At 40.3% G+C, this 24,214-nt stretch overlaps 1 protein-coding gene across 11 annotated transcripts in view; it reads right to left on the reverse strand.

Annotated features, from left to right (window-relative positions):
• Positions 1-24,214, reverse strand: part of mef2d (myocyte enhancer factor 2d) — a 209,523-nt gene that overhangs the window by 141,770 nt on the left and 43,539 nt on the right. Inside the window, exon 1 of one of the 11 annotated variants that reach the window (XM_041792901.1) lies at positions 7,228-7,397. The exons of the other annotated variants lie outside the window; for them this stretch is intronic. The gene's annotated coding sequence lies outside the window, so the exon portion shown is untranslated. Of the gene's footprint in view, positions 1-7,227; positions 7,398-24,214 lie in introns of those variants that run through there. 11 annotated transcript variants of the gene reach the window in all.

Consider the following 24,214-nt stretch of genomic DNA (forward strand, 5'->3'; position numbering starts at 1 on the left):
CTGCCAATTTTTGCAACACTTCTACCAACCTTAACCATTTTTTAAATATCAACCGACAGTTAACAGTAAATTTCTGTAAAAAAAAGATCAAATGGTTAGTCATTCTAAAACTATTTCAATGTTAATTGTTTGTGGGATGGATTTAACAGCTGCAGACATTTAAAGCAAAAGGATACTCTTAAAATCTTCTTTTCCTCCTTTTCTGAATTTAATGATCTTTCAGGGGCCGGACAGGAAGCTTTGGGGGGCCTGATGTGGCCCCCGGGCCGCCAGTTGATGATCAGTGCTCTAACGGTTGATAACTTGGATCGACTACTTAGGAAAATCAGAGAAAAATATCATTTGCATAATAATTAGGAATGTGGTGTAAATGGATCAATAAAACAATAATAACAATGCGCCTTAATCCAGCTCCAGATTAATCACTTATTCCTCTTTCATTGTCAGCTTTGACCTCATTTTTTTAAGCTACCTTGGAGTAATGATGTTTAAAGTGTTGCAGTAATGATAACTGCCTTTAATGAAGTCATTAATCATAAATAATCAGATTAATTAAGCCCCTCTTCCTCTCAGATCGGATCGTTTACGGTCTCCTCCATCAGCTCACTCACATGTTCAGGAATTCATGTTTGCAGAGCGCTCTGACACTGTTTACAGGTTTCCTCCCTCGCCTTTCTTCTTGGCGGTGCCACAACAAAAGCTCTGTGACAGACAAAAATGCCCTCTAGACAAAACAATGATGACATCAACGTGACACTCGAGGACAGAGGGCGTGCACGCCGCGGCTGGCTGTGGCATCACCAGTCGAACATGTTTCTCATCAATGAAGGAGGCCCGGAACACGAGAGCCGGTCCAGACGCCTGGCGCTCAGGCGCTTTGTTTCATCTGCAGGTGAGTGGGCGGCCCAGTAACACCTGTCTATTTTAGGCATTTAGCGCTAAGTGTTTGGAGAGATTTATCCGTCATTAGCTTTGAAATGTGAAAGAATGCTGAGGGCGCTCCGTGATAATAAACACATGCTGCAATCCTTTCACCAGATTAACTCTCCCTGAAGAAAACACGTCTGTTTTTTCCACAGACGAAGAATAACATCTCCGTTAGCGTTGTTTGAACGTGTGGTCAGAAAGGAATCTTTCAATCCGGCCACATGAGATCAAGTCAGAGCGGCTTTGTTGTCAAGAAACTCTGCTAAACAAGTGTGGAGCAGCTGCTCAGAGACCCGCCAGGCTCTCTCCTGAACGCTTAATACAAAGCAACGAACACGGCAGGTCAATACTCTCACAGAAACATGCGCCTGTAACAATATTACACACATGCTGAGGGATTAACATACCACAGGGACAATGTCATCTTCTGTGTGACTCAAAATATTCATCAATCAGATTTAAGGACATTTTTACAGGATAGAGAGGAGAACGGCCCTCTGTATGCAGGAAAATGAAGATAAAGCTGCAGAAAGTCAGAGTTTTGGATCAATCTTGGCACCCCAGCGTGATATTCTGACCTTTTAATCTTCTTTTTTCTGTTCAGGGCCTCACCAAACTGATATCATGAGTCTTGCAGCCAGACTTTGAAACATGTCCATCAGCACAGCTGCTCGGTTCTGGAAAACTCATGATCATTAGTAAGTTAATATTAAACATGATAACTTACTGATTCTACAACATCTGAGCTTGTGCTTGACTAGAAGTGGAAAAGACCATCGATTAAAGTTGTAAATGTGTGCTTCTATTCCAGCAGGAGCCTCAATAAGGGTGGTGAACACAGAAAAACAGCACATCATGATTTTTAACAGCTGGGGGATCATGATCTTGACTTTATTCCAACTTTTTTCATGCTGATTTTTCTGCTTTTATTCTGATAGGACGGCTGAAGAGAGACAGTAAATATGGGGAGAGAGAATGGGGTAGGCATGGACCAGGACTCGATCCACGACCACTACATTGAGGACTACAGCCTCAGTACATCAGCGCCTGCTCTTACCACTGAGCTACACCAGCACCATGCTGATTTTTCACCCTTTAACCCCACAGACCCCAGCGTAGTGTCGGCGCTATGATCAGCATATCCATTTTTGATTGGTGGTAGATTTGAAACCAGATAAGATAGATCAATCATTCTTTTTGCATATAAAACCTGGGTTACACTGACACTTCACACATTCACCATGTTTCAGAGCGCTTTATTGTTGCAGTGATGGGTTTGTTAAAATACACAATAAAATGCACATAACAAAAATCTTCATAAACGAGACCACGGGTTTTTGCAGCACTTCCTATGTTGAAATAAACGTCATTGCGTGGTGGGCATGACCTGTCATATGATTCTTAAAAGTGCCTACCTCATAGGCATAGGAGTTTTTTTTTTTTCGGTGGAATACATTGAAGAACTTAGCCTGCACACACACTTGCCCTCACTCTTATTTCACCCCTACTTTTTTATAAAAACACCCAGACACACAACCCACACACACCAGACATCCGTCACACACATCTTTGACACACTTCCACACATATGTAGTTACGGATTCACAAAAACCCGGTCGTGCCAAACAGGTTTAGAGCTGGCACGAAGCTTTCAAACTAATTACAGCGTTGGATGAAGAGTCCAACTACTGATCTGGCTCGTTTTATTTTACAGGTTACTAAATTGACTAGATCTCAAGAGGCAAGTTATGTAGAGACTCCAAATAAATTTCCTGTGGTTCCAAAGGATACTGTGCAACTTTTTTACATTTACAAATTTGAGGGATACAGCTGTGCAATTTCTGTATTTTGAAATATATGTGAAAGAAACAAAAACGATTTTCATCTTTTATAGGTTTATTGCACTTTTAAGCAATTTATTGTAGTAGTTAAGACATAAATCAATACATATTATTAATTAATTATTATTAGTTTCATGTTTATTTACTGGATCAAATTTGACATGTGAGGCGTTTTTTGCAGCTGTTAATCTGCTGGAGGATTACAAAAGGTTTTTAAGGAAATTATTGATCATGTTGGTTAAACAGAAGTCTCACAAAATCATGGATCAAACACGAAACGAATGGCTTTAAAGGCTTATTTATAAGTCACTGAAAAAAAACATTTCTCATAGAATAAAAATACAAAAAAACCGTATTTAAAAATCAGGTTTTCTTTTCTGCAATAACCTGTTGGTTAGTGCATCAATTATTTATTTCTTATCTCATATTTTGCAGTTATTTTAAAATATGGACAATAAAAAATTGATCCCTAAAGCTGCAGCATTAAACGGACAACATTTTTTCAAAATGAGCTGATTGATGAATTTCTGTGGTGATTGGTCACACAGTGAAGAAAGGAGCTAGTTAAATTTTCACAGAATCTTGATTTGATTCATAAAGGGGTGCTGCACAATGAACATGAGGACAGAGAGCTGCATGCACAGAAAAAAATGCATGGAAATCAGCGATTACACTGTTTAAAACTTTGTTTTGATGATGCTCGATGAATGGACCTTCCATAAGAGAAAGAATCCAGTATTATAAAGTTTCACTCGTGATTCAGTTACCCTGACAGGCTAAGCCTTGTGCACAGAGGAGATGCTAGCCAACAGCTTGTAAAAAACAAGAAAGAGCCGATTAATATCAACGCTATCAGCTAAAACAACAGGACTAGATCTATCTGCACAAGCTCTCCTCTACTGACTGTGGTGTGTCTGATATCCTCTCTCCTGGATGCTGTTGTCTTTAGAAAGGTTTGCAGCCTTGGTGCAGATTGTGCACCTTTTGTTGCACCCTGATGGTTTATAAAAACCAGAAGCAGTAATGAATAAGCCAGTTAGAGCCCTTTAAAAAGACTAAATCTTTAGTTTCAGTTAAATTTTCTATTTATTCATCTTCTATTTATGGCTGTTGGTTTTATGGATGAGAAGGCAGAATGCATTTCATTGCATTGACTGTATATTGTGCATTTTAATGCAACATGACAAATAAATTGAATTGAGTGAATCCCTATTATATCTGAAAACAGACAGGGAGAAAGAGAGTGAGCAAAGATACGTCAACCAGACACAATTCTGTGATTCCTCAGCTTTGGCAGGTTGTCAATATGTTTTATTTCTTCACTTTTGTCCTAGTGTGCCCCTCTAGAGTCAAAACAAGTTGCAGCTGGCTCTGGCTACTTCGTGCATGCAAAACTATCCAATATTTTCTTTCTAACACAAATACATGGTGACTTAAATGTGTAGAATCTTCATATAGTGAAGTTCCATGCAAGAAAACTCAGTGAGTCACATTAAAACAAACACATTTAAATCAAATTAAATGTTTTCCCACAAGACTTTTAACACTAGATCTGTTTGTTTGTGAGAGGAGGAAACTTTTTCAGATGATTTGGATCCTGATTAAAACATTTTAAATTAGGGATGCACTGGTATTGGTGTCAGTAGATATTAGCTTAAAAAGGCAAATATTGGCAGATATCAAAATTTCTGCCAATATTTATATGCGATATTTCGCCTGTGTATTTCAGCATTTATCAACAGTTAATTTTGTCTATATATGCAAATAAATTAGTGTAGTTTTAGTCTGAACCAACAGGTCAGATGAGGTCATTTTCTTTATTCATCCTCATGCTTTAAATATTAATGTGTGTTTTTTAAGGACTAAAGTTTGTTTCCTTGGTCATCCTTAAATCTTAAAGTGTCCAAAAGGACTGAAATTATTTGTCCAAAAAGCATATTTAAATATCGGTATTGATGTTGGTATCAGCTAAAATGAATTTGTAAATATTGGCATATCAGATATCGGGAAAAAACCAATATCGTGCATCCCTATTTTAAATGCCTCAGAGTCGTTTTAAGACTAGCTTAGTAAAGATGATCGCCTGCCATGAAGTAGCTCCAGCAGTGCAGTGAGCAGGCTAAAATAAAGAAGCAGAGATCTGATTTACAACTTGCAACTTTAACTTTTTCTCCTTGAAGAAGAGGAAGTGGGTCACGGCCATATATGTACGAGGAATTGGCAGCCATTAAAGTCCAAAGTCCACAGTGTAGTGCACATTTCACACAAGGAAAGTTAAGGCTGGCAATAAACAGATACTTTTCTTATCTTAACTGGTTTTAAAAATCTGTGAGACCACAAATATGGGGACAGTTTAAAATTACTGTAGGGCTGCACATACTGAATTTTTGCCAAAATCCTAGATGTTTCCAAACATATTTTCAGCCAATATAGATACCAACATTTTTTTTCCAACTTTTTTTCCAGTAAAGAAAAGTCTTTCCTGATTTAGAAAGGTTCACTGGAAGAAGCCCATGCTCTGATGAAATAAAATCAGTGCACATAAATCACATAACTAGTTTCATGACTTTCATTTGGAGTGGTGGGAGGTCACAGCAGGGTAGGGGGGTACCAAAATGAAGCACCAAAATTTGTGTTGTAAATTCATGGAATGTGTTGGTACCAACACCCTGTTAGTACTAGGGGTGTAACCAATCATCGATCTGGACTGATATATTGATTGTTTGAGCAATGATTCAGTCAAATCGATTGAAAGTATAATAATCGATGTCCATCGCCATATTTACCGTACGCTTTTATTTTGAAAGTCCCCGTGTGCTTGGTTATGACAGTTTCTGCCCAGTCACGAGTCACAATGCTGAATAAATACTGTGTATTTAAAGCTGAAAACTACAGCACTTTAAAGTGAAACACAGGCATTTGTTCACTTTGTTAAAGAAAGTTTTTCATGTAAATTCCTTAAACATTTGGCAATAAAATCCTCAAAACGTATCAATATTGTGTTTATTTCCTTCATGTGAAAAGTGACAGATTGTGGTAAATGGGTTCACAATATCATCTGATCGAATGGAAATTGGATTGTGGTAGACTTTGTGATATCAGCAAATATCGAATCGTTGTTCTGAGAATCAATATGGTATCGTATGGTATCATATCATGATGAAACTGGTGATTTACACCTTTAGTTAGTACTGGATTTCAGTACTCATCCCTAATGCAGCAAAGCCTTCTGGTGAAAACTTTAACTTATGCCACTGGCTACTCTCACATGCAAAATCATCCAAAAATGCTTTTCTTTCTCCTTGAAACAAAAATGCACTGTGATTACAACCAGTAAAATCCTAAAATTCTGAATTTCCATGTTAAAATCAGAGAAAAGTGCGATGCATGAGCAGACAAGCCTTGCCAAAGCCCACCTCTTCCATGCGTACCATGGTCTAGGAAGTGGACTGTGGTTAGCAGTCTCACAAACTGGACTTTGGGGACCAAACATGCTTGGTTCCTTTAAAGACTGCCTCATGTGACTGTGTCCTTAGATTGCAGTCTCTGCTATCGTTCTGTGTTCACTGAATCACATTGAATGAAATCAAAATTTTTGCACAATTTCACAGATTTTGCTCACAACTGGCACATTTTAGAAGGTTTGAGGAGACTCAGCCTGCACTGCTAAAGTAAATGTGGCAAGATCTGACTGACAAACTGAGATTGCAGGTTTTTGACTCCTGGTTTTAATTGTTGACTTTTCCTGATGTGTGAAAGAGCATCTCTAAGCTCCAGATAAGACAGCGATCAGCTTTTCACCGCCTGTTTCAGCTTTGAGAAAAAAAGAGCTATAAAAGAGCAGAGCAAACAACACCATCAAAGAAAACCATCAAAGCATTATACGTGAGCGTCTTCGGCTACACAACACGCCTTTAAACAGGTGTCAAGGGCACACGCTCATTCGACATGTTAATGGCACCGTAAGCCTTCAATTCAGGAAAGAAAAAGAACAGGTGTGACGTTACGAGTCGCACGACAACACAAGCTATCACCCGTAAATCTTCCCCACGGACCCCCCCTCTGCTCTGAGCCCTCTCTCAGCACATTTCCAGGCTGAGGACGGTGTCAGCCCGGCGGCTGGTGATGGAGAACAGGCCACACATGCAAAGTCAAATCAGACTCTTCACTATCAACGTCTAAGGCGCCAGTAAAGAACCCAAGACTTCCTGGACTAGATTAGAAAGCTTTCCTGACTCTATCTCTTCTGCTTCGGCTACATCGAGCATGTGAAAGCTGAAAAATGTTAGTTTTTGCCAGAGGACGAGTAATGAGAATGCTTTAAAACAGCCATCAAGAATGACATTTTCTCAAGAAGTAATTATGGTTTTAAGTGAAGCTGCGTTCAAGTCAATTCAGAGCAATTACACCAGAGGAAACACACACAGAGAGCGTTGAAGTCACCATGTGTCGCTCTTACCGTCAAAGATTAAAGATGCCAAAAGGCGGCCTGAAAGCGCGCTGACACACACAGAGAGAAAAGCAGCGTCTTGATTGTAGTCGAGGATGGTTGGGTGGAAAAATATCTTCTAGAAGGAGTTATTCCCAGAGAGGAGATACAGTCCTGAGGAGCACATGTGCCCTCCAACGCTCCACTGACAACTGCTGCTGGAACGCCGCGCTCCGGACGCCCCACATTACCCCTCTCACTGGACACCTCCAGCCCCCCCCCATTCCTGTTGCTGCTTCTTGTTACCCCCCCGCCTCCCTTCAAACTCACTCACCTCCCCCCAGTGCCACCCATAAACCCCTCCCAGGTCACCCTTTGCCCTAATATGCCTTCAGCAACTGCCACCAATTCATCAGTGTCTGTGGTGATGATTGCACTGCTTGTTGTTCTGCTCTTTAAAGGAGTAGTTCATCAACTATTTCACAGTGATGACCCTTTAACTATGACAAATTATAGCCCAGTGTGATTGTAACTCGTCCTAAATACCTCCAGATGAGCACTTCACTGTATAAAGTCTGATAATAAACCAAAATAACCCCCCCCAAAATAACCCAAGTACAGTCAGATTGGTCATTCTGTTTCTTTTATAAGGAGTAACAGTGAATTAAACTGCTGCTGACCCTTTGTCCCTCCCTCTAGGACTTCTCTTTGGGAACTTTAAAGGACTGTTTGTGCATGTTTACTACTAAGAGTACTGACCTTTTGTATCTGACGTCACAATCTCTGTCCTGCCCACGTTCATGATGTAAAAGGATGTGTTACTTACAGCAGTGGTTTTCAAACTTTTTTCACCCAAGGCACACCTAAGGTTAGGCCAAAATCTCAAGGCACACCATATTCATATCAATACAAATAGACTTCTGAAATAATATAACAGTCAAGGTGGCCCATAAGGGGGGATAAAGTTGAGAGGTTTCTGGGGCCCAGACAGCTGGGGGTGGCAAAAGTGGGCAAAAGGTGCCTGAAAGGTGGCAAAAATTGGTTAAAATGATGATAAAACATGGCAAAATTGGGTAAAAAGTGGCAAGACAAAGTCAAAAATGGTTAACAATTGGCACAAGGGGCCAAAACATTTGTTATTAGTGGCAAAACATGTTGAAAGAGTCATAAAGGTAGCAAAAATGGGTTACAGGTGACCAAAGGGGTTGAATGTTGTAAAAAGGTGGTTAAAATGGTTTAAAAGAGATTAAAAAATAGGCAAAATTAGGCAAGAAAGTGGCCAAACAAAGGCAAAGTGAGTGAAAATTAGCAAGAAGGTGGCAAAAAAGGGTTGAAAGTGTCAAAAAGATGACAAAATAGGTTACAAGTGGCAGAAAAGTGTCAAAAAAGGGTTTAAGTTGCTAAAATTGGTAAAAAGTGATGAAAGAATTGGCAAAAAAAATGTCCAAATAATCACAAAAGTAGGCGAAAACCATCAATAAGGTAGCAAAAATAGGTTTAATGTGGCAAAAAGTTCCAAAAAAGTTGCAAAATTGCTCAAAAGTATTTTTAAAAAGTTGCAAAATTGCAAAAAAGGCAGCAAAGATGGTTTAAGTTGACAAAATCAGTGGCAAAATAAGTAGAAAAATTGGTTATTTTGGTTAAAAGTAGCATGAATAATGACAATTTCAACAACAATTTCAAATCAATAATAGCTTGCCAAATGAGATAACTGTTAGCCAGGATGCTAGCACTGATCCAACACATTTATCAATAAATCACAACTGGGGAGGGTCCATTCTCTGGGTTTTTTCAGGGGTCCAGCCAGATTCCCAAGGCACACCTAGACTTGTCTCAAGGCACACTAGTGTGCCTTGCCACACCATTTGAGACCCACTGACTTACAGGATACTGGAGCTTAATAAACACTCCCTATGGCAATCAGTTTGATACATATTCAACCATGATTATCTACTCTATACTGTTAAATAAATGAACAGAGAGGCTAGTTTAGCCTGCTATTGTTTATAAAAGACATGAAAAAGAAGAGGAAGTGGGTCCTGGCCATATGTGAGAAGAACTGGCAGCCATTAAAGTCCACAGTCTACAGTGTAGTGCACATTTCATAGAAGGAAAGTTAAGGCTGGCAATAAACGGATACATTTCTCATCTTGACTGGTTTTAAAAACCTGAGACAAAAGGACAGATTTAACTGATTTTAGGGATGCACATGCTAAATTTTTACCCATATCCAACAAGTAGATGTTTCTAAACTCACTTCAGCTGTTACTGATGTTTTTTTTTTTTTTTTTTTTAAGTAAAACATCAAGATATTCAAATTAAACTTCAAAATCATGAAAAATGAGGCAGTAAAATATCATGCACCCCTTGGAAATTTCCAACATTATTTACCTCCCAGTGGACGCACTAGACAACTAGGACAGACCATGAAACCACCTGCTAGTGTTTGCAGCACTATTTTCACTGTTGACACTCCACAGACACAAGATCTCACAGAAACTCAAGACCAAACATGAATTTTCCATTGGAGGCAATCTGAAGTAGAATCAAAACTATCAAACATTCACACTATTTACAAATCAGGCTGAGAGGGCCTCAACAGGACAGAGAAATAGCAGCACTGACACCACATTTATGTGGATTCCTCTGACATAAAATCATTGGCAACAAGCCTCAAATCAGGGCATGCCCCCTCAATCATTGGCTTGAATTGGGCTCGAGGTTATCTAGTGTAGGGGTTCTCAACATTGGGGTCGGGATCCCATTTGGGGTCTCGAGACATTGAGAGGGGGTCTCCAGATACCTTAAAAAAATAGGAATATTTTTTATATTACATCTACATCAATTTTGCCAAATTTAACCTGTTTTCATCACTTTCCCCCACAAATGTTACCAATTTTAACATGTTTTTGCAACTTAAAACCCATTTTTGTCAATTTTAAACCCTTTCCACCATTTTTTTCTGCCTGTTTTTGCCACTTCTAAACCAAATCTTACAACTATCTGCCTATAGTTGGCTCTATTGACACATTATTGCTACAATTATCATTATTATCCCTTTTACCACATTTTAAGCCACATTTCACAATTTGATATGCCCATTTTTGCAAGTTGCTGAATTTTTCTGCCTCAGCTAACCCTTTTTTCCAGTTTATATCTATTTTCAACCCATTCCACCAAATTTCCACCTATTTTTGTCAATTTAATGCCATTTCAGCCACTTTTGAATCCTCTTTTAACACTTAATATGACAATTTTTGCCCCTCTGATAAGAGTGATTATTATTCAGGTTTAATATAAAATATCACAGCTTACCTTTACAATGGACCATGGTTTTGCTGACCTCCATGGTCCCCCAGTTTGGCTGGGTCCCAGAAAGTTTAATGGTTAAATCAGGAAACTTGCACAAAGATCATCAAACACTTTATAAAAATGACATTAATCATCCGTTAGAGTTCTTTCCTGAATAATTCATGAAGTTATTGTAAAAAGACTCCACATCTACAGCATTTATTTAAAGGATCAACAAAACTGTAGTGTGTAAATGAAAGTGTGTCAGTGTGTGTAACAGGGTAGTGAGGGAGTGACTAGCTGCCTAGTAGAGTGTGTCAGATCCTCATTGCTCACCAATCTGTCCCTTGTGTGAGTGTTTAAGTGTGTGTACATCCTCCATTTGGATCATGAGCTGCCTGCAGTGGGTCAGCAGCTGCTTACATACCTTTTGTTCCACTGGACCCTTTAACCCCCCCACCCTCCTGAATACACTCACAAACTCACAGAGCGGCGTGCTCAGCTGTCGGAGACTTCTACACACCGGTAACGTCTCGTGCCACTCGTCCAGAACTCCCTCCCTCTCCTCTAAAAACGACTCCTCGGCAGTCAGACTCCTCCGGCTGCACCGCCACGACTCCCCCTCCCCTCCCGCTCCGACGGAGCCCGCCGCTGACGGCTACGATCTGACGCCGTGTCCGAAGCTGTGGAGATCAAACCGTGGCGGTTAAACTCTCCGTGAGATACAGTTAGCTGACAGGAGACGACCGCGACTGTAAAAGGAGAGATCTGTGAGCGTGTGCGACAGCGGCTCTGCTTCCCAAGGAACGACTCTCAGCCTCTTTGACCTTTTCTGACCTTGAAATCTCCGAGGGGGCCGGAGGGTGTGGGAAATGGGAGGCCAGGAGTCTGCTAAACAGTTGTGTCATTGAGTTTCCACACAGCACAGTGGATGTATGCGAGGGTGCCCGCGTGGAGTCCAATGGGTTAAACGATGGGCAGAAATTCCAGAGAGCCGGTTTGTTCCTGCAGCAGCATCTTATAAGGATAAATATGAGAGAGGAGGCCACAAAACATGAACTCTGTTCAACTATCAGGGGCAGGAAATCTGCCCACTGAGGGGAAAAATACACAACCATCACCAAACACAACAATCCCAATGTCACTGCACTGAGGACACAATTACTTCTACAACAAACACAGGAGCCTGGTAACAAAGTCGTGACTGCAGACCAGTTTAGAAATGTCTTAATGATAACACAGATGTGGTTTATCAATACAGGCTAGGGCTGCAGCTAACGATTATCTGCATTATTGATGAAGCTTCTAGTTACTGTTCAGAACCCACTGCTCTGGGTTGGCGTCAGTTCAAACTGAGTTCTATTACTGTATCTCACTCATGTTTCGCGTTGATTGCCTGCGATTATTCTCTGACATCGGCTGCACATTCTATTGCCCATTATTCCCATTTGTCTCAACTATGGTCAATTCAGAGTACCTGTATGGACTGGATAATGGGGCAGGTAACAGGGACTGCAAACTGTGGAGTGTTTTTGGCAGTGTCTGGGTCATTAACCTTTTTGCTGATGATGCTGTAATCCTTGCAGAGACGGTAGATGTGGGGGTCTTAACTTGCTGAGTCATTGGGAATGCATGTCTTCTGGGCAAAAACAGAGACCCAGGCATTTAGGGACACCTTGGATGCATCTGTGGATGGTGAGAGCATGGAGCTTTTGGAGCAGTTCACCCATCTTGGCAGTGTAATCCATCGATATGCTACCTGTTTGGCTGAGCTCAACCGTAGACTTGACCTTGTGAACAGAGAGGTGGGTTCGCTGGCCAAGGCAATGTGGCGCACAGAAGGCAGAGTATTGTGGTCCACGATGTCCCAGGTTTTACTCTAGTCCTGTGAGGCCTCTCTCCTGATGACCTCTTTGATGCATTTTTGAGCGCCATGTTCTGCAGTGCCATAAATTTGCTCTGACTGAAGGCAAGCAACCTTGCATGGGTGTACTACAAGTTCACCTAGGAGTATGTCAGCAGTTGATTATTTTAACTTTTTGGGCTGATTTACCATTCATTTTACATGATTCCATGACTTTATTGCTGCCTTTTTGGGTTGATTTACCATTCATTTTTAACCTTGCAAAGCAGATGGATATGCTCGTTTCCTTGTTTTTCACTGGCAAATCCATCTTGCAAAGCTCCCATCTGAACCGTTTGGGCCCGGTTAGAAAGTGACAGAACCAATCAGCAACGAAGGGCAGTACTTTCAGGCGCAGCAGAGTCGAGACGTAAAAGCAGCAGCAAGAGGAAGGCGCACAAGCATGCACCATAGATGTGATATACAAACAATATGACTGTTCCTCAAAACAAACATTGTTAACAGTGGCAGAGTGATAGAGAGTTGTATCTGGCAACGGTGCCATCATGTTGTCTGTGAATTCCCCCGTTGTGCTGACTGAGATTGTAAACCGCTTGTGCCAAATTTGGACTTGATGGTTCTGCTCAGGCCTGGTTTGGCTTGGAGAAATGTGGGGGCGAGCGTGCTTCAGTACGGGGCAACTGGGCCTGGTGTGGGCGTGCCTTTATGCACTGTTAGATGGAGCGGTTCCTCCCTGATCCCCCAACAAAGTGTGGTGTGGAGGTGTGAAGGGGGGGCGAGGTGGAGGCGTTAAACGCCGGAGTCAGCTCTACTCAAAATGGCTTCAAAGACTTCTGTAAATTAGGGGATAACAGTAAATTAGTTCCAGGCATCCAGAGTCTTAAATTTATAACATTTCCACACCTATAATTAGTTGATTATATTTGTGATTACCTGATGATTCAGTTTGTCTTTAAAAACCAGAGAGTTGTAAAAATGCCCCCACAGCCCAAACAGATTTCTCCATCAGTCTCTTCATTTACAAAATAACACTTGGCAGTGAATCCCTGTGTTTGAGAAGCTGGAGGCAGCTTGCTTTAAAAGTTGTCAAACACATCCATTGATCATCAAATCATTGGGAGGTTTTCTTAGGTACATTTATTAACCGTTAAGGCGCCTGACAGTTGTGCACAGCTTTTGGATGAGCACTAATTGGCAATCGGACAATCTGAGATCAGTAACAGCCTTATCTCACCGCCACTTTCCAGGTTTTTGCCACTCATTCTCCTCACATTTGTCACGGAGGAGCCCGGCTGCCTGGGGAGCCTCCATGTTGAACACAGGGTTCTGGCCTGAAGCCTGAAACGGGGATCTATGAGCCTACCTCCGCTCCTCCTGAGACAAACGGGAACGCTGGCCAAGACTGTGCATGTGGAGGGGATAGAGCTCAGAGGAGAGGTGGGGGAGGCTCAAACAGAGAGAGAGGAGATCTATTCTCTCCTTTAACAGAGCGGTGAGAGGAAGAAGCTTCTTCGCCTGCAGGCTAGTGTATTTATGTTGAAAGGGAACACAAAGCGTATAAGCTCCAGCTCTCACAGTGATAAACAGACGGCCGTGTAGCTGCAAATACTCAGGAACAGTTGGGGAAAGAAGAACACGTTTTTATTTGTGTTTTATTTGTATGTAAGGTGTGCCACCCGAGTGATGAGCCGGCACAAAGGAAAGTGGAGAGGTTTTGTTGAGGACGATCTTATTTGCTACTTTGTCTTTGTACCTAGTGACTAATAGGTTTGTGAATAAACATGATACGCTTTCAAGGCTTTGACAGTGAATACCCTGATTATGCTAATGTGCCTCCTCCTGAGGACGGGCTAAATTAAAAAAATGACAAAGCTCTTCTCTGGAGTGAGCTCCTCTCTCTCCACTGTGACCTACATTATTGAGGAATTCTTCCTGATGTTTTAGTGCACTTTGACAAATCTCACAGCATAAAACACTCACAAGATGTTTAAGAGAAAACCTCATCCACTTCTGTTTATGTAAACTGTATTATCTGTGCCAACAGTCGGATCAAATCAGGTCAAATGCATGCTAAAAAGCCTGTGATTTCAAACCACACAGAGGGTTTAACGTCCCAAAGCGTGCCGAACAGATCAGACAAATCCACTGAATATTCTCTCCAGTTTACTTCCTTTATGTTTGCAACGTCAAAGCCAGTTTCCTGCAGCGGGAGACCAGAAGTTTGATAAACAGTGCTGGTTCATCCCACCGGTGTGATTTCATCATCCGCCATTTTTGTCACATGATAGCAGGAAAGCAAAGCCACATTTCATGTTGCAATCAATGTAGAAAGTCTGATTTTTAAGCTTTCTTTCCATTTTTGGTAGACATCAATAGACCAGGTAAAACAGGAAATCTGATCATTTGGATTTGATATAAAAAATAATTTTACACATAGGGGGCAGCTGACCATACTGAGCTGGACTGGCACTGGTCTTTTATTTGTATTTAAAAAAAAAAAAAAAAAAAAAAAAATCAGCAATTTTTAATTTTTAAAAATGACAATATATTATTTTAATTTAAAAAAATAGAAATAAAAATCAATTTTTTGGGTAATATGTTTTTTGGAGGTCCTATAAAGTACTAGAAAAATAAAGTCTATAAAAAAAATAGAATATTAGAACAACAACGACGACAATAACAATGATAATAATAATATTACTAATGATGATGGTGGTGATGATAATAAAAATAATAAATAACAACAATAATAAAATTATTGTAATAATAATAATAAGAAGAAAAATAACAATAACAATAACAGCAAAAAACTATAATAAAATAATTTTTAAAAAATATATAATCCTTATATTAATACTACTACTTCTACTACTACTACTACTACTAATAATAATAATAAGAGGATAACAAAAATAAAAAATGACAAAAAAACATAATAAAAATAATATAAAAAAATAAATAATATTAATTCTAATAGTACTAACACTACTACTACGAATAATAATAATAATAATAAGAAGAAGAAGAAGAAGAAGAAGAACAATAATAATAAAAATAACAAAAAGCCATAATAAAATAATATAAAAAAACAAATAATAATTACAAATATAAAAATAATCTTTTTAATAAAAATGTAATAAACAAAATAAATTAAATAAGTTAAAAATAAATATTTGATACTTAACATAAGCGTGGTATACATTTTGTGAGTGGTTTATATTGTTAAAAAAAATAAAGCACTGATAAAATGGCAAAATAGCCTGTGGACCTCTAAGGGTTAAGCTAAAACCAATACATAGATGTAGTTCAGACCCAAAAGTTCAGTCCTTTAAAATCCAAGGAATAAGCATGAACAAAGAAAACGAACTCTGCTGACGAAGGACGGTCTTTTTGTGCTGCCTAAAATGCCACAGATTTATTCACACGGCTGGTATTTACGGCCGACATAATGCTTGTATTTATGGCTGGCATTGTTTCTAAACCAATTGTTAGTTTTTAATCTAAAAACTGCCAAAACTGACATCACGTTGATAATAAACACAGCAGAAATCTATTCAAGAAAACTGTCAGCAGGTTTTTCCAAAATCCTGAGTCTGATCTCATGTTTTGTCTGTAATCCTGAACATTTCTGGACTTGCTGCATCTCTTAAAAGCCTGTTTCAAACTGGGTGCGTGTGTGCTGCGTGACGACTGCAGCGTGATTCAGCTCTGTCCTGCACCGCCACAGCTTCTAACCAGGCGTGTGTGTGCTGAGTGTTGGCTGAGTCTCTCTGCTGTCACAGCCCTTCAGTAAATCTCCCTAAAAGAGACTTGATTCATTGTAAAACTTAGTCTGCAAACATTCAGAATTAAAACATTCTGTACTGGTGTTCCTTAACTAACTTTTTACTGAGAAAAGCAACAACCAGAAGTGTAACCATGTCAGTGCAGCACAACTTAGTAAAAAGTCTAACTATACTAGAACATAACTGGTATCATACTTGTCAGTCTGTGGGAAACACTGTACATCACCTCATCCACATTTTACATTGAAAATGTTTGAGGGGCTGCAGAAAGTCTGCATGCCGCTCAACCCCAAAATTCCTCAGAAAAATTTAAAAAGTTTTAAACGCGTTGAAAACTGCCATGTTACGTTTTTCTCTCTCATAAGTTACAAAACCAAATTTGACTATCAAAATGGAAGACCATAACTTAGAGAAGAAAACCAAACATTGTAGCTCGAATCAAAAATCTTCCCAAAGACGAATCAAAAATGACTAGGCAGTGTTGGCGTGCATGGATTATGTTTCCTATTCCACTTTTTAATCCTTATTGATCCTGATGTCTGCCCTGTGAATGTTGCACATATTACATAAGAAAGGAATCCCTTTGCTGTTATTTTCATGATGCTTTTCTCGCTGCGTGACGCAGAGGGCTGCTCTGTTTTGGAGATTTACGCTGATTTGACAAATGTGTATTTTCACCAAACGTCCTCGGAGACGTCCCAGTGCAGCTTCACATCAATATCTTACAAAACAAGATGACTGCTCCCTTTATGTCCCTTATTGGAAAAATAATGTTACATCAGAATGTTTCTTTTTACAGTGAGAACATCGAAAATCCTCAGAAATATTATAAAAAGGAACATGTGATGTAATCTGTGCTGCTTTCAAACAGAGGCACAGCAGCAACTCCTCTAATGTTTTACACAACAGAGCCGCTCTGGACCGTACCTCTAACCCAGCCCTGTCTCTCCCTATCGGGGAACTCTGCTATCTGCCAGCCTCCGGAGCTGTCACAGCTAAAGGTGAAAGGTCAGGAGCAGCGAGACGAGCCCTAACAGACGCAGCAACCTGTTCCCTTCAACTGTGAGCCTCGCTCAGCTGCTACCACAAAGGCTCCAACACCGCCCCACCCTCTGAAATCCTGTCTCTGCTGCTACAAACCTTCTGTTTACCACGCCGACACCTTCAGCTCGCACTCGGGAGGGGTTTCAGGGACAAACTGTTACAGTTAAAGGGGAATTCCACTGATTTTTTAGGCTGGATTTTCCTCAGAAAGTCATAAAAGCTCAGATATCTCCCCTTCCCACAAGGCATAAGTGTTGTTTTAAGGAAAAAGGGAGACTTCTGATTTATTTTTTTGTTCTATTTTAGTTTAAATCCCTACTCTGTTAAAAGTGTGAGGTGTTACATTAATTTTTCTGAGCTCTAACCACTCTAAGAGGCTGTAGTGCCAACATGAAGATGAGTATGGTGGCCTTGAAGGTCAGCTACAACATAAAATTCACTTGATCCAAAAGGAGGACTCTGTTAAACAAAAACGGCATTCAATGAGGTATATTCACTGAAATGTAAAGCAACATCTTGTACTGATTACTTACTAATATTTGGTAGGATTGCTTTCAAGGTAATCTTGGCATTATTTCTTGGGGAACTTGGTGTTATTTGGTAAGATCACTTGCTAATATTTGTTAGGATTTCATGGTATTATTTGTTAGGAAAAGTCTGTATAGTCTGTCAGAAACACTTGGCATTATTTGGTAACAATACTTGGCACATTTTGTCAGGCAAACTTGGAATTACTTCTAAGGTAATCTTGGCATTATTTCTTGGGAAACTTTGTAATATTTGGTAAGAATTCTTACTAATATTTGGTAGAATTTCTTGCTAATATTTGGTAGGATTTCTTGGTATTTTTTGTTAGGGAAAGTCTCAGGAAAACTTGGCATTATTTGGAGGGAATACTCGCCATTACTTTCCAGGATATCTTGGCATTATTTGTTGGGAAAAGTCTGCATAATTGGTCAGGAAAAATTGCTGTTATTTGTAGGAAAACCTGGTATTATTTGGTAGGAAAACTTGGCATATTTTGTCAGGCAAACTTGGCATACTTCTAAGGTAATCTTGGCATTATTTCTTGTGAAGCTCGGAAATATTTGCTATAATTACTTGCTAATATTTGGTAGGTAAACTTGCCATTACTTTCCAGGTAATCTTAGCATTATTTGTTGGGAAAAGTCTGCATAATTGTTTGGGAAAACTTTGTATTATTTTGCAGGAAAACTTGGTATTATTTGGTAGGAAAACTTGGTATTGGTTTCTACGTAATCTTGGCATTATATATTGGAAAACCTGGTATTATTTGGTAGGAACACTTTCCATTACTTTCAAGGTAATCTTGGCATTATTTCTTGGGAAACTTGGTATTATTTGATATGATTCCTTGGTAATATTTGTGAGGATTTCTTCGTATTTTTTGGTAGGAAAACTTGGCTTTACTTTCCAGGTAATTTTGGCATTTTTTTCTTGGGAAACTTGGTAATATTTGGAAGGCTTACTTGCAACATTTGGTAGGATTTCTTGGTGTTATTTGTCTGGAAAACTATTTCTGTTTGGAGAGACAAACAGTTTCTGCACATTTATTTGTCCTCTCTAAGTTGGTATTCCATGCCAGTAGTTAAAACTCAAATGAATGCATGTACTTCTCCCATTTTTTGAGACAACTAAGCACTTTTAGCGGTGTATTTTTGCTTTTTTATGTGATAAGTGTGGCTGTAAGCTGTTTCTGTCTCCCTGCCAGGTGACTTAAGGGAAACAAGCCCTGGCTGTGTTCTCCTAATTACCGCTCAATGCCTGTTTCTATATTATATTTTAATCTATCAGGTAAATTAAAGCCATAAATCACTCAGCAGCGGTGACTCCCACGCCAGCATGAGAGCGCAGAGACATTCAGCTTACGCCTGGAAAAATGAGAGCAGACGTCTGGAATTAAAGATTCATCGATGTTAAATTTCAAAGAGTTGTTTGCATCAGGAAGTTTTGAGGAACAAAAAATTCTCTTTTAAATTCTCGTTTGAAGTGCTGTTGGAAAAACCATGGCTGTGCCAACATCAACTCTGATTTCTGTGAAAGTAAACAGACTCTGCAGGCTTGTCGGAGATGAAAACTACAAACATTAACATGCAGGACGGCTGCTGAGAGACTCAGTCGTTTAGTCAGGATCTGCCTGATGAAGAGAGACTGGAAATCAAACCTCAGGACTTATTTAAGACTGACTGCAAAGTTTGAAATCAGCGGCTCACAGCTGGAGATGAAGGCATGGGAACTACGGGCTGTATGTGGATCAGAACTGTCTGGAGGATTTTAAGTCTGAACTGATTTAAAGGCGTGGGAGACCACAGATCTAGGGACAGTTTGAACCAAAGCTTGACTTTGTAATCCTCTGAGGATGAATCTGCAGGACTGAGAACACCACACACATGCTTCGTAGCGACTACAGTGCAGTATTTGAATTTTGCCAGTAACTGACCTCTGATTAGAATGAAGTCTCCCTTGATTGAAACGAAGGGTTGCAGGCTGGTTCCCAGAGGCAGCTATGGCAAAGTGCTTAAAATAAAACCAAAATATTCTCAAGTGAAAAACTGGCTGAGTTTAGATGTTAAGCTTTCGTTCTTAGAGTACATTTTACAGTTTTAGGAATGAGAATAATAGACAACAAAAACAAACCTCAGCTGAGGAAGATCCATTGAGTTAGTAGCAACAGCTTCATAACAATGACTCCACAGAGACAAGATCTTTAAATTCATTTGTCCACTGTGTGTAATATAACCAAGAAGTTTATAACCACGGAGCTGTGGCTAATCTCCCTTGACGTGGACGGAAGAGAAAAACTGACAAAAGAATGCAACACAGGATAGTTAGAATGGTGGATAAACATCCTCAGTCAACTTCCACACAAATTCAGGCTGTCCTGCAGACTCAGGGTGCAAAAGTGTCAGCTGGGACCATACGTGGTCATCTGAATGAGATGAAGCGCTATGGCAGGAGACCGAGGAGAACCCCACCGCTGACAAAGAGACATAAAAAAGCCAGACTGGAGTTTGCAGAAATGTACCTGAGTAAGCCTCAATCCTTCTGGGAGAACATTTTGTGGACAGATGAGACTAAGGTAGAGCTTTTTGGAAAAGCATGCCCTTCCACTGTTTATAGAAAACAGAATGAGGCCTACAAAGAAAAGAACACAGTACCTACAGTCAAACATTGTGGAGGTTCAAGGATGTTTTAGGGTTATTTTGCTGCCTCTGGCACTGGGTGCCTTGACTGTGTGCAAGCAATCATGAAATCTGGAGAAAAATGGTAGGAGACAAAGCTGGAGAGTCCTGAAGTGGCCAGAAATAAGTTCGGATCTAATACCCATTGAACACCTATGGAGAGATCTCAAAACTGCTGTTGCAAGAAGCACCCTTCAAATCTGAGAGACCTGGAGCAGTTTGCAAAAGAAGAGTCCAAAATTCCAGTTGAGAGGTGTAAGAAGCTTGTTGATGGTTATAGGAAGAGATTGGTTTCAGTTATTATTTTTTCCAAGGGTGTGCAACTAAATATTAAGTTGAGGGTGCCAAAAATTTTGTCCGGCCCATATTTTGAGTTTTGTGTAAAATTATGTCAATTTTGGCTTTTTTCTTCAGATTTTTTGTCTTGTTCCAATGCACATAAAGGCAATAAACACATGTATACCAAAAACATTTGTAATTGCAACAATCTCTGGGAGAAATGGTGTATTTTCTGGGAAAATTCCAGGGGGGCTAATACTTCGTCCATGACTGTAAAATACTTAGACTGAAAACACAATCTTTGGATAAAACGGTTCAAAGGCAAGACCAGCAGACGAAGAGTAAATGAGACAATAAACGGTGTGACTAGTGACAGAAGACCAAACAGAGACAGCTGAAAACACAAAAACCACATGAAAGAGTCCAAGAAGACTGAAACTGAATCACAGTCTGGTCTACGTGTTCTCAAGGCTAACGAGACGTCCAGCTGTTTTCACCCTTCATTTACATGCTTTTTACATTTCCATTCAAAAGCTTCCATAGAGAGGTGGAAGGACTGAAACATGTCTGAAATACTCAAATGTTTCCCGGCTTCATTCTTGGTCTGAAAGCTGCTCAGATTGTTTGCATGGAGAGTTTAGTGGGGCTCCAGTTCTGGCTCGGTTAACTCATCTAACTGGACTACTATCCTTGTCCCAGTATAACAGCACTGGGCTTTCTGCAGAAAGTTTTGTTACATTTTTTGAATGCTGCATTTGTTTTAGATGTTTTTTAGTATGCTGCAGGTTTTTGGCTGGTTATGATGTTAGCATGTATTTAGTCCTGATGCTAAATGAGAACTAAACCCAGTATTAGCACCAGACTTTATCATGCTCTGGATAAATCAGACTTTTGTGTGTGGACTCTAATATTCTGTCTTGAATTTTTGAACTATTTAATGCTTCTTTCTGTCTTGGGGGTTTTATGAATTTTCAAACAATGCGTCTGGTTCCAGGCTACATGAGCAGCAAAGAGAACCAGACCGCCATGACGCCCGGTGCAGGCACGAGGCGCTCTGTTTTGCACAAACAAATCCCCAAAGGCGACGAGGCGTTTGATGTGCAATGGAGCGGTGAGGGCCACACGGAGCCAGCACCCCCTCCCCCCGTGTTCTGCCCCCGTTCTCCCCCTCCAAGAGCTCCCTGACATTGACTAACACACACACACACACACACTTCTCCTCAGAAACAGCTGACGTTTTAACAGGCTTACAACAGCTGACAGGCTACAGGTGGGGCAGAGGGGACCCTTCATAAGCCCCCCCCCCAGCCCCCCCCTCCCCTTCTTCCATTTAGTGCCCGGCTCATAATTCCTCTCTGCAGTCCACACACACACACACACACACACACACACCTGTTGTGACTCCAGAGGAATTGTCCTCAGTGGAAAGCCTTCCTTCATACTGTATCACCACCTACTCACTCAAACGGACCCTCGCTCCCGTCAGTGCTTTAAAACTGAGCTTTAGGACCCCGCAGTAGGGCTGGATAATTAAAAACTAAAGTTATAGATCAATATTCTTCAGCTAAACAGTGACAAGAGAAATACTAGCCCAGCACATAACACTGAGTTTTTATTGGGCTACAGTTTTGGCGCTATGACACTGAGAGTAATTGTTTACATTTTAAAAAACTACAGCCTGCATAAATATCTCAGGTTATTTACCATATTCTTTAAGTTTATTTCAGGGTTTCCTTTAACCAGCATTTACAGGTCTTTGGCTGGTTTTACAGAAGGAAGTTTGACAGTCTGGAAATACACAGTAGGAGCACCATCTCTCTGCTGTAGCTGGGTGTTCATTCTCGGGGCGTCCTGGCCCTGAAACAGGGCTACCAGAATATTACATTAGTTACATGTAATGAAGTGTTGACTAGAGACGGACATGCTTGGATCTCAGATTCCCCAGTTAGACAAAGCTCATCCTTCCATCTGTTGACCTGCAGCAACAGCTTTCTCCTACTTCGCTCTGTTTCAGTGGGTTAAATTTAACATTAAAGTAGAAAATTCTGATTTTAAAGTTAGTTAATGGTGCAAACGACCACGCAGCCACCTCGGCACAAAGTGGATGTGACTTTTGTGGGCAGTCCCCTTGATGCCAACTGGATTTAAACTCAAAATCTAACTGGTACCTTATACCAGGGGTTCCCAAACTTTTTAGCCCGCGACCCCCAAAATAACAGTGACGAAGACTGGGGACCCCCACTGTCCTGAAGACCGGTTGTGACACAGTTGTATACAGCCATTCACATTTAAGAATCGTCAGGTGATGATCTTTTAAATATTGCTTCGATTTCAGCATAAATCTCGACAAATGACCATGTTTTTATTTTTTAATTGACCCAATTTTATCTATTCTACAGAAATGCACAAAATATACAATTTAAAACTTTAAAAAAATACTATGTGTTTCTTGGAAGGCATCTTGTGACCCCCACTCAGTATCTAGTGACCTCTCCCAACCCCCACTTTTGGAACCCCCGCCTTACACCACTGGAAAGCCTGTTTACTTCCCTTTTAAATGGTGCCACATCTGTAAGGATCATGCTCTTGTGGGATGAGCAGCAGAGCCGAGTATGTGTGTGCACCCATGAGAAAATTCACCAAATCTGGGCAGAGAAGATTTGGCACATTTTTGGCACACTCAGCTCTACTGCTCATCCCACAAATGCATGATCCAGTAATATAAGATTTATTACCAAGAAGCATTATTACAATAAAGAAATAATCTACCCAACACAAATTTCCTTACTTTTTTTTAAAGTTTATTTCGGTGTGTCAGGGGAAGTTTGGACACCCCTGATCTAGATGGATGTGCACACACACAAACACAAATCCTCCAGCCTTGACTGCCTCAAACACAGAGGAACATTTACCCAGTGCTGGATAGGTTTTCTATTTTTGCCGTCTTTGTATCAAACAGGTATTATTATCATTAATTATTCAGATTGCGTAGCATAAATACAAAATACTCCTTTAAGGCTGAACTTTTCACAAAGGTGGACGACCTTTTACTGCCTAACCAGGCATCTTGTTTGATAATATATTGAAATCTGGTTTCCCAGCTCTATGCAGAATCACCACCCACTCTCTCTGGCTCCCCATCAGTGCATTAAAACGAGGCTTTAGGACCCTCCAGCATGTGTCGGAGTGAGTGTGTTGTGTCCACTGTAACAACAGATGCTTCCATAGACCTGAACTATGGGCTAAAAGCTCTAAGCTCCTTTGCTTTGCTTCACTGGAGCGGCGACGCCGGCATTACGGCGAGTAGAAAAACCACGCTGTCATGTTAATCCATAATCATTTTAACCCACAATACCCAGGTTTTCACTTCAATCACCGCTGTGTACAATCATAATGACAGTATGACCATATGATGGGGAGCCTTTAATCCAGGAGGTCACGCTTACGTCAGGAAAACAATCGACCTCCAAGTCGACTTATTTTATTATTGCGCGGTATTAATTCTCTCTGGAGAAATTTCTGCAGCAACACAGAGAGATTCCTCCTTTTGA

This window comes from Cheilinus undulatus, linkage group 8 (genome assembly GCF_018320785.1).
Source record: "Cheilinus undulatus linkage group 8, ASM1832078v1, whole genome shotgun sequence".
NCBI classification, from domain to species: Eukaryota; Metazoa; Chordata; class Actinopteri; order Labriformes; family Labridae; genus Cheilinus; species Cheilinus undulatus.